Raw genomic sequence first — 14444 nt, 5'->3', positions numbered from 1 at the left:
TGAAACCACCACTAGATGGGGCCCTGGGGCCTTATACAATCTTTAGCAAAACTCATTCATTCCAAATATTGCAGTCTCATTTTATCAAAATGAGTATGAAAAAAGGAAAGAACACTTCAATATCATCTCATATAAATATCAAAGGCAGCATTAACCACGCAAGATTTGTATAGAGGAGACTGTTATAAAATCACAGGGCAGGCAGTAATAGACAATCTTCTTAGTTAAACGTCAATAAAAATTTAGTAATGAAAATCTAATAAGTGCCATTGATGAGAATGGTAACATTTGACACACGTTGCTGCGGTGACATCTTCAACGACACTGTACGTCGAATGGAGCATAATGAGAGGACAAGAGAATTAATGTAGATGGTGACATCGGTGAACTAAACTTAGTGGCAAAGTAACTGTAACTGCAAGTTTACTGGAGAGTGAAAGGTGATTATGGTCAGCACTTGCACAGTTTGCAGTGAATATTCCGTCAAACAGCATTCAGTAAGTGTAAATGTCTCGAACACATGTCTGCATTTTTACATATCATCTCACAAATGTGTCCTCTAAACTTATGGGCATGCTTATTAGGGATGTGTGAATTTGTTGCAATTTGTTTTCGCAAGATTAAATACAATTTCAGGAAAATTACATATAATTACACTAAGTGGTAATCTGTCATTTAGGGGGTCATTCTGACTCCCGCCGGCCGCGGTAACTGCGGTGCTGGCGGGAGCCGCCAGAATACCGCTGCGCGGTCAGAAGACCGCCGCGGTTATTCTGTGTTTCCCGCTGGGCGGGCGGGCGACCGCCAGAAGGCCGCCCGCCCGCCCAGCGAGAAACCCCTTTCCACGAGGATGCCGGCGGAGTGGAAAGGGTGCGACAGGTGCAGTTGCACCCGTCGCGAATTTCAGTGTCTGCTATGCAGACACTGAAATTCTCAGTGGGGCCCTGTTACGGGGGACCCTGCAGTGCCCATGCCATTGGCATGGGAACTGCAGGGGCCCCCAGGGGCCCCACGACACCCCATACCGCCATCCTGTTCTTGGCGGCCAAAACCGCCAGGAACAGGATGGCGGTATGGGGGTCGGAATCCCCATGGCGGCGCAGCAAGCTGCGCCGCCATGGAGGATTCCCCTGGGCAGCGGAAAACTGGCGGTACACCGCCGGTTTTCCGTTTCTGACCGCGGCTGTACCGCCGCGGTCAGAATGCCCAAGGGAGCACCGCCAGCCTGTTGGCGGTGCTCCCGCGGTCCCCGGCCCTGGCGGTCAAGGACCGCCAGGGTCGGAATCACCCCCTTAGTGCTATATTTTAGAGTAAAATACTTTTGTGCATCTATTTTTTACTTGAGGGTACACTTAAGGCATATTTAAGAGCCCCTAGCGCCTCTTAGCACCACATTTGCCTCATTTATTTTAACGCAAATGTGGCCCAATGAGGCTAAAAATGCCACACCATATTTACAAAGTGGTGCAATGCTTGCATTGTGCCACTTTGTAACCCCTTGAACAACATTATGCCTGAGCCAGGCATAATGTATGCAAGGGGGGGCGTTCGGGAGCTGGGGGGCTGTAAAAATGGCACAAAGGAATCTATGTGATTCCTTTGTGCCATTTTTTATCAGCATTTTTTAACGCCTGCTAAGTGCAGGCATTATAAAGAGGCTCCAATGAATTACAATTGGCCTCTGGGTGCTTTGTAGGATTATTGTCATTATTGTTTACGCTAATCCAGCAAAGCACCGGACTAGCGTCATATAATAATACTAGTCACCCTAACTACCGCCATGATGCGCCGTATTTTAAATACAGCGCTACCATGGTGGCGTTAGGGGGGCGCTAAAGGGTGCAGGAAAAGTGGCACTGCACTAGATGAAGTGCCACTTTTCATAAATCTGCCCCTTAGATCTAAAAAAATAGTACAAAAAACATAAAAAATTGTTACGAACAAATGCCAATCGCACTCTAGTTGCTATTATTGTTCCCAAGCTCCTGCACTAAGTTTCCGAGTGCAGAGGCAGCAGTATATGATCTGGCATAATGGTGTCATTTCTGGAATTTCACAGAACATGCGTAACTCAAAATTATGTGAATTATGCTAACATAATTCAAAGTTCACCTGTTTTTAATCCAATCCTCTTCAAAATGATTCAGTATTGCCACCAACCTCTTGTATGAAAGGTGTAAGGTGGATGCAATGCAAGACATATCAGACTCAAATCATGGCTCAGATATTCTTGGAGTTGATAATCATTGATAACCGGTAGTGACCAATGTATGGAATTTGACCATATCGGTGTTACCACAATCTGCCATCAAAACCCAAAGGAAGGTCAAAAAATAGCTTTTAAAGTCCAGTGTACACGTCTCCTAACTAATCACAAAGCATAAGGATGCACATGGTCTATGAGTAAGGTAGACAAAGTTGCTATAGGAATTGATTAGTGTCACTGTTTTTGTTATGCTTGACTAATTTCTGTTGCCAGGATGGCATGCTTTATCATAGGGGACCTCCCCACACCACTTTCGGAAGCACGTGGTGTGGGCAACAACTTCAACTTTATGGAAATAAGTATTTCAAAGGATGGTCCAGATGGGGTCCCTATGTGACCTACAGTGACCTACATCATTAATATTAATCAGATAGGTTGCAATTTGCGACCCATTATGAATCGCAGCCATCACAGGGATGGTGGCCTGCTGAGGTGAGCAGACTACCATGTCTGTGATTGCTTTTTAATAAAGCAATTTTTTTTAAACAGCAGCTCAATTTCCTTAAAGAAAAACAGGATGTGTTTAAAAAGAAAAAAATTAAACTTTAAAGTTACATTTTTTAAGAGTAGGCAGTGGTCCGTGGGTCTACAACCTGTACTTAAAAGATATGTTTTCAACATTATCTAAGGGGAATGGATCCCAAGGGGACACCTTCCCATTTGCAAATGGGTTACCACCACTTTTAAAATGTTGGTCAGGTATTGCTGTTTTACGACTGGAATTTGTTTGCAAAACAGTATTACATACCATACCATATCAATTTGGTATTCAGAAGAGATGCCCAAAGCACGCCCCTTCCAAATACTGAATCGCAGATGTAAATTGCGATTCTGCAAATCAGGCCATTTGCGACTGAAAACATTATTTGTACATCTGGCCCCAAGTGTACAAAGGAGTACCCTGGTTATTCCATGAGAATGGATTTGTAACCAAGGACCACTGACACCAGTGTTGAATGATGTATTCGCCACCAATACCGATCAGTAACATCGCTGGCATTAGGACCCAGAGAAAAGACCTGGTGCGAAAACAGATACTGTATGAAAAAAATGTATTAAATCTCAAAAAACTTCAAAGTCCAGCTAGTTCTATTGTTTAAAAAAGGTATACATCTTGTTTACACGATGACCTCAATTATGAATGCTGCATAAACTTCAGAGAGTCATCAAACCACTGTTTGCATTGGTGTAGGAATTATGAGTTTCTAGGATTTTCCAGCAATTAAATTACGTCAGGTCAAACTTACCGAAATGTACCAGGTGCAAAAGGGCTAGGAACTAATGGGACATGCAGATTTTGGTGTGGCAGGCACCAATTCTGCATATTATGCCACATTTTCAGGGAAAAACATTTAATTGTGTAACTAACCTACGATCAAAAATACAACAATGAATTTATTTGTGCTTAATTAATTAATTCATAAATGAGGTGTATGTGTTGATATATTACTAAAATAGATCAGCAAAGTAAAGTAGAAGATCCTAGCAGCAAAGTTCCCTCTTCAGTGGTCCGTGTGATATGGCTCTGGGTTTGAGGTTACTGAAATAGTTCTTAGAGCACAGCAATTAACTACAAAGAAATCAAGATGTCACCCAAATGTGTGAAGGTCATATACACACCAGGGATCAAGGCCCATATTTATACTTTTTAGCGCCAAATCAGCTTCATTTTTTTACGCTAAAGCAGCGCAAATTTACAAAATACAATTGTATTTTGTAAGTTTGCGCCGCTCTTGCATCAAAAAGCGGCGCAAATGCGGCACTAAAAAAGTATAAATATGGGCCCAAATGTCTTAGCTTCTTGACTTTGAAGTGCCCCAGCAAGTTCAAAATTAATTCGTGGCTAGATCTTTCGGAAATCAAGGCAGAACTCCAGAGCTTGAAATTTGGAGGCACCAAAAAGTCCTTCCAACAAACTAATCACTCACAAATGTACTGGATCCACATCACTTATAGTTGCTAAGGAATCACAAGGGCTGGGACAAACGTAATCTTAGTTGAAAGTTTAGGAAGAAATAATCCTTGTTATGAAATTTGATTGAACTATATTTCTTTATTACACAGTCAATTTCAATGCATTTGACCCCTGGTCCCATCCAGGGACTGCTATGCAGCTGAAGGATTGCAGCCAAATTAGACAGTCTAGATTTAGGGGGTACCTTAGAAATTGTCACGGCAATAACTCAGAAACCAACAGGACTGGAAAGATCAGACTAATAGTCATCCTTATTAGGCTCCTAAAAAGGGCAGTCCTTATAAACAGTCCAATGCAATGGGGGTTATGCAAGAGTTCCTTTAGGCAACTGGCCATGTATTACAAGGAAACATATAAGTATTCAAGATTCCCCTCCACCACTGTAGGTATAGTAAAGCCCCAGTAGTGAATCGTGCATCTTACATACACCATCTTGTTCATACGCCAGTGAGTTCACAAGATAAATTCGCTAAATACTGAACTGTGAGTGGCAGGTGTAAGGGTTGGGAGAGCAGGAGACAACGGGTTAACCTTCTCTCTAAGCAAACATCCTCTGCTGGGGTTGGGGAACTGAGCGCTTGTGTGGCTATTTTCCTTAAGTGTGTCATTCTATGATTCTAAGTTCAGCACCACCTGTGGCCTACTAAAGCAGTGTGGATACCATCTGCTCAGGGCAGACCAGATCCTCATGGTTTCGCAGAAGGAAAGCCCCGAAACCAGGGCCAATTCGAGTCTACGGACTAGGAAAAACACCCCTTGGGCAAATTTCACATAAGGGAGAGAGAATGGCAGAGTTTATGAAGCAACGAGCACATTTCAATCGAACCACCCTGTGTTCACTTACCTTTAGAGATGGAAGTAAAATGCTTGCCAATGAAGGAGAGGACAAATAGGTATGACTGATAATCTGAATTTATTACTGGGAACAAAAGATTAGGCTAAAATATTCCTTGTGTGAGTATTTAAAAAAAGATGATTTAGGATCAGAATCACTGTTTGAAGAGATTTTAAATCTAGTCTTGTTTTAAAGGCTTATCTACAGACAGCATGCTTTCGACCTTTCGACAGAGTTCGGCTGAACTCTGTACAGGGTGCCCACTTACCGGTTCTGAACTGAATTGGTTTGAGGCCTCATCGGGAGTATGAAGCTCTACATGAATTCTAAAATGCAATACAGAAGCAATGCTGACTCCTTCTATTATAAGCCTTACCCAGTGAATAGTTTTGCACAAGAGCTTTTTTCTTGAAACTGCTGTCCTGTTTTTGTTTTTAAATAGAAACAGGTAAGTTACCATAACTAGTGCAAGCATGAAGCCTTACTATTTAAAATAAAAACGTTATAAGCACTGCAGATTAGAGTGTGTGAAATGTACCGATTTGGAACTAATGCCAGTTTCAAGAATTCTGACAAGTATGAATGACTACTAGTCGTGCAATATTCACTTCTTCCTTTAATGCATCTATTTTCACCGAGAAGGATGGACCAGGAACATTGACTAAAGAGTGCACTTCAAAACTCTTCTCCCATAAAGAACATACACAGCACAAAGGGCCAGATGTACAAAGCCTTTAACCAGTCGCAAGCAGCCCATCAGGCCGTTTGTGACTGGCAAAACATTTTTTTTGCATGTACCAACCCTATTTTGCGAGTCAGGTAACCTATTATCAACTCGCAAAATAGGGTTTGCGACTTGCTATTAGGAATGAGCATGCCATGGGCATCCCTGCCTAATTGCGAGCCGTACCAGTATGTAGGAATGTTTTGTGACTGCAGTTACAGATTTCCACCAACTTCAAGTTGCTGCTAACCCAGTCACAAACAGGTAGGGGGTCCTTCCCATTTGTGAATGTGGGTAAAAATATTTTTTAAGAGCAGACAGTGGTCCTACGGATCACTGCCTTCTCTTAAAAAATGAAAAAAAAAAACTTTTCAGTTTTCTTTTTGTAATACATCCTGTTAGCCTTAGAGGAAAACAGGCTGCATTACAAAAAAAGATTGCTTTATTTAAAAATCAATCACAGACATGGTGGTCTGCTGATCCCAGCAGGCTGCCACTCTTGTGATTATGGCCATTTCCAAATGGGTAGCAAATTGCTACCTTCCTCATGAAAATTAATGAGGCAGGTCTGTTGCGACCCATTTGGGCTCTATGGTTAACCCCTCAGGCCCAGCCAACCCTGCATCATGAATGGAATTCGGCCAACCCCCTATAACCATCCAACTCTGCATGCATACATCACTGAGTGAGTCTGTGAGTGTGTGCATGAGTACCTCAGTGGGTCTGTGAGTGGGTGCATGGGTCTCTGAGTGGATGTGTCAGAGGATGCATGACTCTTTGATTGGGTATCTGAGGGGATGCATGACTGTCTGAGTGGGACTTTGATTAGGTGCATGAGTGTCTGAGTGGGTCTGTGAGTGGGTGTGTAAGTGTCTGAGTGGGTCTGTGAGTAGGTGTGTGAGGGTTTGAGTGGGTCTGTAAGTGGGTGCATGAGTGAATGGGTCTGTCAGTGCATGTGTGTCTGAGTGAGCCTGTGAGTCGGTGCATGAGTGTCTGAGTGGGTCTGTGAGTGGGTGTGTGAGTGTCTGAGTACATCTATGAGTAAATGATTTAGGGGCATATTTATAGGCCCTAGCACCACCTTGCGCCACCTTAACATAATTTGTTTTTACATCAATGTGGCCCAACAAGGCCAAAAATCCCGTGCGGTATTTACAAAGTGGTGCAATGCATGCACGGGTTCCAGACATCAGAAGGGGGTAAACAAGCCCTTTGTGTGAGGTCAGGGCACAGCCTTTACAAATGCAGGTGTGCCCCACCTCCAACTCACCCAGCCCAGAAAGACCATTCAGTATGCTGATGCACTCTTGTGACACCTGCACCCTCCTGTGTACAGGCTGTCTGAAAAGAATGCAGAAAGCCCAGCTGTCACTCTGCTCCTGACATAGATTGGAGGCACACCGCAAAACACCAGAATCATTAGCACAGAGAAATGCTCACTTTCTAAAAGTGGCATTTCTATAATGGTAATAACAAATCCACCTACACCAGTGACCTGCATTTCTCACTACCAGTACAGCCATAGCAAATGTGCCTACACCACCCCTTATAGATTAGACAATACCACTTAGACATATATGTATATATATATACATATATATATAAATATATATATCTAGCTATATATATATTTATATATATATATATATATATATATATATATATATATATATATATATATATATATATATATATATATATATATAGTTATATATTATCTACAGTTAGAATCTAGTTTCAATTGGAAATGTGTTTTTTGTTTTGCCAATAACTTAGGGGCCGCTTGACAAATCTTAATGACATTTTCAACACTTACACTACAGTTGGTTCAGCTGCTGTCTTTAATGTTTTGGAGTGATCTGCCAAGCAATTGCAAAGAAAAAGAGGGGGTCCCAAAACTCATTTTCCCCAATTATTTTCCCATAGCATCTTTCGACATGCCTACAGCCTCAACTGCCGAACGGAATTACACCAAATTTGGCAGGAAGCGCTATCTTGGTACACAGATTGTGCTTTTTGTTATTTGGTGTTAATCCGTTTAGTAGATTTGGAGTTATTTAAGGTTAAACAATACACATATATAGGGAAGCAGATATTCCGGGGGAGGCCAAGGTCCTGATTGACTGGCCACAACCTGACAGAAAAGTTGCAGCCACCATTTTGTTTGTTGCATTTCCTGGGGGGTGGGAAAAGAAAAGTGCAAAAACGACCCCATAGAACACATAGAGTGGTCCCTTAGGGACCCCTTGTCAGCAAAAAATTTCCCAAATTTCTTTTTTGCCCGATCTGCGGATCCGTGCGGAGGATTTGCGGATCCAGAGAATTTTTTTTTTTAAAACCCACTCACTGCATCCAATGAAGGCTGTGTGCAGCTTGGGATTGGGTGCATGCAAGAGGGTTGGCCACTGTTCCTAGCCATGGGCCAGGCCCGCTGGCCAACCCCATCACATGCTGTCTGAAAAACTCACCAGGAACCGCCTTGTGACTGTTCTGCTGACCTGTGACCAGCTGGTCACAGAGATGGACTGCCACTGCCTATGATCCCTTGGGCTGGCCTGCTGCTTGGGCCCTGCATACCTGTGGACCGATTGCTGCCTCCAGGGGTGGGGTGGTGTCCCCCCTTTTCCCCACTCCATTTCCCCCTGTTAGATCAGTACTGGACCAAGGATAGATCCTGCCAGGAGTACAGGCTGCTGCATCACCAGGATTGCCAGGGGGCGGTGCTGACTATTCCCAGGAGTTGCTGCTCTACCACCCTGCGCTGCCCCCTGGGCCACTGACCTTTGCCAGGCACACGCAATTTGGAAGATATCATCCAGGTGACTACAGGGCCTCGTAGCATGGCCTGTCTCTACAAACTTTCCGTCCTGATAAGAAAAACAGACAAGCGGTGCCGAGCCGATTTGTAGGACTGCTGAGACTCACTTTGCCGCCCGGCACCATAACTCAAGTCCCCACTTCCGGTTCTGCCCAGCAAGCCATCACCCTTGGTAGCGAGACTCTCCTTCCAATTGTGCCCCCCCCCACTCCTGCTAATGGAGTTTCTGGAGTAACTCCAGATAAAAATCACCCCCGGTCCTGAGGGTGGAGGGACGCTGCAGCACTGTGTGGTGGCTGCAAGGAGATTGTCACCCACACTGCAGTAGCTACTGGTGTAGCCATGGTGCCCTCCTGGGCCCCTGAGGCACAGCCCTCTTCACCGGCCATCCCTCACCTGGGTCGGTGCATCTGGGGAGCGGCCAAGCTCGACCTGAGGAGTTGCCATCACTGCCTGCACCGTCAGGAGCCTGCAGACTCCCCCAAGCCCTACATCACAGGTGCCTCAGCACCGTTCTTTTCTGTCACCCTTTCCCAGCCGCTCCACGGGAGAACGCGTGGTGGGAAGAAGAGCCGTAAGTCTTAGAGGCAATCACTCACCATAGCTTGCAGGAGGGGAAGACCACGTCGACGAAGGTCACTTACCTGACACGCCCTTTTGAATTACCATATCGAGGGCAATAAGAGCACCAGAGGTCCTGGGCCCTACTGCATGAATTCTAATTTACTGTATACCCTATAAGAGGCATGCAAATGCACGGTTGCCCACTTAGGGAAGGTATTTTGGGGCGATCGTTGTTATGCTCTGTATTCTGTTTACTGTCTATCATACCACAGAGGTGCAGGTGCATCGGTTTACAAGATTGTGCTGGTAACCTATAAAACAGGGGACTCTGTGGCAGGTGCAGTAATGATTGCTCCATGATGTTTTCTCCTGAAACGTGCCAAATGGTAATGTTTCATTTTATGTACATTCATGATAATGTCTTGACCCTCCTCATGATATGTTTGATCTGACTTGTGCATTTTCTGTGATAATGACAAGCTGACTACTGCTTGTGTTGCAGAACACCAGTTACCTATAGGTATACCTGACTACTGCTTAATGACGCAGAGTACTAGTAACCTGTGTGATGTTCTGACAACTGCTTGTGTAGCAGGGTATTACTAATACATATTGTGTGGTTGATCTAATGATGTTTTATGCAATACAGTTTATTTTTATATAGGTGGGTGTTGTGTTTCCTTTGTGGTGTATTCATTGTGTCACATGTGTTATATGTGTTGTGCCAACGCTTTACACATTGCCTCTGGGATAAGCCTGACTGCTCGTGCCAAGCTACCAAGTGTGTGAGCAGGGGTTATTTTGGGTTTGTAACTCTCTCGCCCTGACTGTAGTGGTGGTCCCTGGCTAGCTGAGATGCCTACCCTAGCCAACCAGGAACCCCATTTCTAACGACCTTAATGATTGTTTTTGTGGTGTTATTTTTCTGGCTGACTTGCTCATCCAGCACAGTGGGTATACCCATGTGGAACGGAGGCCAAAAGCCATGTTCCTTTATAAGGTTATCGAACTCTGAGAGGTGACTTGCAATATCCTCATCATGTACACCAGGGCTATTTTATTACACATGATATATGATCACACCATCACCTTTCCCACAAACCACTTAAAATCTTGGTGTGAAGCTCTTTCATATAAAAGAGCGAGCAAGTTTGCAAACAAGAAGATAGCAATAAAGCCTCTAATGCAAAGTTAAACACATCAAAGACCTGTTAGATATGCGTTGCAGATATCAAAAACTGTTCAATACAAGTCAGTTTAAAAAAAAAAAAATGCTGCAGTAGCTTAGAATGTTTAGAGACATGCAGAAAGGTTCTAGCATTTCCCTAACTAAGAAATGGGTGCAAAAAAGGTTCTCTTTTCCTGTCTTTGTGAGCTAAAAAATATAACAGAGAAAAGAAAAGCAAGGTTCCGTTGTTTTTTTCAGTTTTAAAAAGCTGCTTCAATTATGCTTGTGTTCTGACCTACCTTTTTCTTGGGCTGCTGGCTCCTCATATTCTGCAAATCATAGATCTTTCCTGCTTACTTTGCTTGAACATCATCTGATCTCAACAGCTCTTCTTCGATGTAAAACATATCTAAGCTACTAAGACCAAGCCTGACGCTGCTTTCATGCAGTCTTTAGCATGAAAGCAGAGCCACCATTGCTGGGGAGCCTGTGCTGGTGCCTGGTGCCCCACTGAATGCCTTGGGCACCAGACGAAGAGGAGTGACGAGTGAGGCAGCATGTTGCGGCGGGATACGGGGACGACGAGGGTTTTCTTTTTTTTTTTCTATTTCCCCCGTCCCTGTCATCACCTCTGCCACCCCCTTGACAAATACAGCAGCCGCCACTGATTTTACAAGTCATTGTTGTACTACTGAATATCGACATACAAGAAATTAGTGGAGAGGATTTCAAGGTACAAAATATGAAAAGGTAAGTGCACACAGGGAAGTGTAGATGTACTATTCCTAAATCCACATCTACGTACCTTAAAGATATGTGTACCACATAGGTACATGTCATGGAGCTAGGTATAGAAGATCTAGGCTTACTCACATATCCGTATTTCAGTTTTGATATTTTGTCCTCGATATTCTGTGCCATCAATATTCTGCTTTTGATATTGAGGGTTCACACGCAAAGGAGGATGAAAAAATGGACTTGATGAATAAGTCTAGCAAATCAGGATATTTCCAGCAACTATAGAATATATTAATCACAATTTACAATCCATTTCTTAGGTATATTTAAACTAAGACTCGTTTTAATATTTATTTTAAGTTTTCTTACCTGTTGTGTTGAGCAGGGAGTAGGAGGATAGCAGCCAAAGAGCACACAGCACTTCACCTCCTTCAATGCCTGTGACAGCCTTGAGGAAGTGGCAGGTGACACTTTTCTTTCAGAGGCACCTCACCTGTCTCAGGAATGTTTTTTAAAACAGACAAAACTACACTTGAGGACGGGTTGTATCTTGGTAAAGTATAGCTCTTGTTTCAGAGCCTTAAAACGCAAAGGTGCCTTAGTCATAAGAGAAATATTTCAGGTATGATATCCTCTGGTCTCAGGTATTAAACCCGCAGGCCTCAAAGTCAACCAGTCAGTGAAGTCCCGCCCATAAGGTATTCAGAAGTCAGTATGTCTATTCTAGCATTTTTTCGGATAATTTTAAAATGATGAATGCTGTTTGAATGCTTTGGACGTAGACGTTTACCATACGCTGCCTTTGTACAATTTTAGCAACTAGAAGGCATTTTTATTTGTTTAATCTTCAGTATTTCCACTTATTTCGACTTAACTAAGGTATGACCCTTACATCCGATCACTAACCTGGTCTGTCTTTTCTTAGTTGTCTTTTACTCCCATGTCCCTCTGACACACAGTTGATTTTGTTCCCTTTCCCTGCATCATGACCATCTCTTCAATGATAGCAATTTTTACTTCCCCTTCTTAGATGTCTCTCTGTAATTTTGCTATTAAGCTATCACTTATTGATCCAAAGATCCCCCTAAATATTAGTTTCATTAAACCAAGTGGGCATCTATGGCGTTGTTCTGTCGCGAGGGCAGCTCTCGTGACAGAGGTAGACTCACTTCAGAGCCTTAAGAGGCCAAGCAGCTAGGAAGGCACAGGACGCAACACACTGTGACCTCGTGCTGGGTTCGGACCTGACCGGCGGAAGTCCGGCGGTCCCTTTTATTTTACTACTTACGTCACTGCAGTGGTCAGGCCTATTATGCTGACCCCAGGAGGAGTCCTCACAGTTTCCCCTCTGTGAATCGGACATCGGTGGGTTGGCCCATTCCACAATACAAAAGGTATCACATGAAGGAAGAGAACACGTAAATGTGGTTCTCAAAAATGATAGCGAAAATTACCCTAGACTCGTTTAATGCTTTGTTGGCAAAAGAGTGAGACCACCTCTTAGTGTTAAAGCAGTGAGAACACTGAGAATGGACCCTGCCTGCAGAGTGCATGATAGGGTCAGCCCAATCGTCCTCTTTTTCTCCCTGTGCCCCAGGGGCGTTCTAAGTATTATAGTTTCACAGAGAAGCAGTCATGCTTGAATGCTATCTGCCCTGTAGCAAGTAACCACCAAAAACAGCAATACATAGTGACAGCAGTGCAATTCTGCAAAACCCAGCAACATCTCTAGAGCCAACAAATAAAACCCTGGCTTTACTGGTTGGGATTCTGACATTTGGAAATGGACTGACTACGACCGATCTAACTGCTTCCCAACTGCCTCGAACTAGGTGGCATACTTCACCTATCTAAAGAACCTCACCTTGTCCAGACCTACGTTTACCCTGACCTGGACTCCTCCTTGACATTGGTGCTTGTAAAGAGTGTATCGAGAGCCGTGCGGGCTCTCCTTGTTTGCGTAAGCGTGCTCTGCGTGTCCGGGAGGGGCACGGAGCACGGGGGTATAAATAAAGGAGGAACTGCGATGACGCAGTCCCCGGAGTGTATGCAACCAAGCACTGTCTCTGTGTCTTCTATGGTCACACGCATGCTTCACCAAAATTACATTGGCGACGAGCGGGATGTCGAGGCATCACGCGCAATAAACATAATGACGACGTAAGGCCCCTGCTGCCAGAAACAACATACCGTGGGAGTCGTGGTGCGTGTCGGCCGCGGAGCGAGGGAAGACGAAGACGACCGGTGGAACCGGACCGCCTTGCGGCGTGCGAAGACGAAGGCGGGTCGGCTTCCTTGAAGAGGAAGGGCAGGTCGGCCTCCTGGCCGTGAGAGCCAGAAACGGTGAGCCGAGCCCCGCACCCAGACAGCGAGCGCCGCGCGGAGCTCCAGCGCTCCACCTCAGGGCGTCTCCTCGCTGCCGGGGAGCTGCTGCAACTGACGCGTGTCGAGTTCTCCGCGTCCGCTCCACCTCAGGGCGTCTCCTCGCTGCCGGAGAGCAGCTGTAACTGACGTGTGGCGTGCTGCTAGGGAGGAGCAGAAATTGACGTGGTTATCCCCGAGGGAGGGGAAGTTTCAAATCAGCTGCCTGGAAGGCGTGTCTCCAATTGAAAACGAGGAGACCAGGTTGCTGAAGGAATGAAAAGGTGCTTGAAGAGGACATTTCACTAGGAAAAGAAAGGAAACGAAAGGAGGGAGGTGCACAAACAAAATATACAGAGTACAAGTCAATTAGGCAGTCAAAAAAAAAAAAATAATAATAATAATTAAAAGAGCAAACATTAACCCTTGCATATAACGGAAGTGAGAGGGTGCAGACATGAGTGCCCCACCACAAGACAATGCCAATCCTCCACCGCCACCAGGAAACCCCCAACTACCAGCACAGCTGAACAATAGTATTCACTCATCACTCACTTCGTTGCCACCATTTAGCCAACTGGTTGACCCGGCTACTGCTGCACCGAGGTGGCGCTTATGGATAAATCGCTTAGAAAATTACTTCTGTGCCACCCGGGAAACAGATGGGGCGGTGCGGAGGTCTGTAATGCTGCTGATGGGCGGAGATGAACTACAGGAGCTGTTTGATTCTCTCCCTGATACAGGGGACAAGGATGACTTTAACGCAGCAGTAACTGCTTTGAACAGGCATTTTGATCCTCAACTCAACTCGGATTATGAACGTTTCAAATTGAGACAGGCACAACAGACCGAAGTTGAGTCGATGGACATGTTTTATGCTAGGTTGAGAAAATTAGTGAGCTCATGCACAGGACTCAACCAGCAAGAGGAGATCCGAGCACAGATCATCCAAGGCTGCCGATCCAATGCCTTGAGAAAGCTTATTCTTCGACAAC

At 44.6% G+C, this 14444-nt stretch overlaps 1 protein-coding gene across 1 annotated transcript in view; it reads right to left on the bottom strand.

Annotated features, from left to right (window-relative positions):
- The window catches only part of LOC138261520 (lipopolysaccharide-induced tumor necrosis factor-alpha factor homolog), a 218936-nt gene extending 205367 nt beyond the window's left edge, over positions 1-13569 (bottom strand). The window contains exon 1 of the mRNA XM_069210531.1: positions 13279-13569. The gene's annotated coding sequence lies outside the window, so the exon portion shown is untranslated. The remainder of the gene's footprint in view (positions 1-13278) is intronic.
- Between the last annotated feature and the right edge of the window lie 875 nt (positions 13570-14444).

Source organism: Pleurodeles waltl, chromosome 10, assembly GCF_031143425.1.
Source record: "Pleurodeles waltl isolate 20211129_DDA chromosome 10, aPleWal1.hap1.20221129, whole genome shotgun sequence".
NCBI lineage: Eukaryota > Metazoa > Chordata > Amphibia > Caudata > Salamandridae > Pleurodeles > Pleurodeles waltl.
The sequence above is the reverse complement of the archived record's forward strand: the minus strand, read 5'-3'. Positions and strand labels throughout refer to the sequence as shown.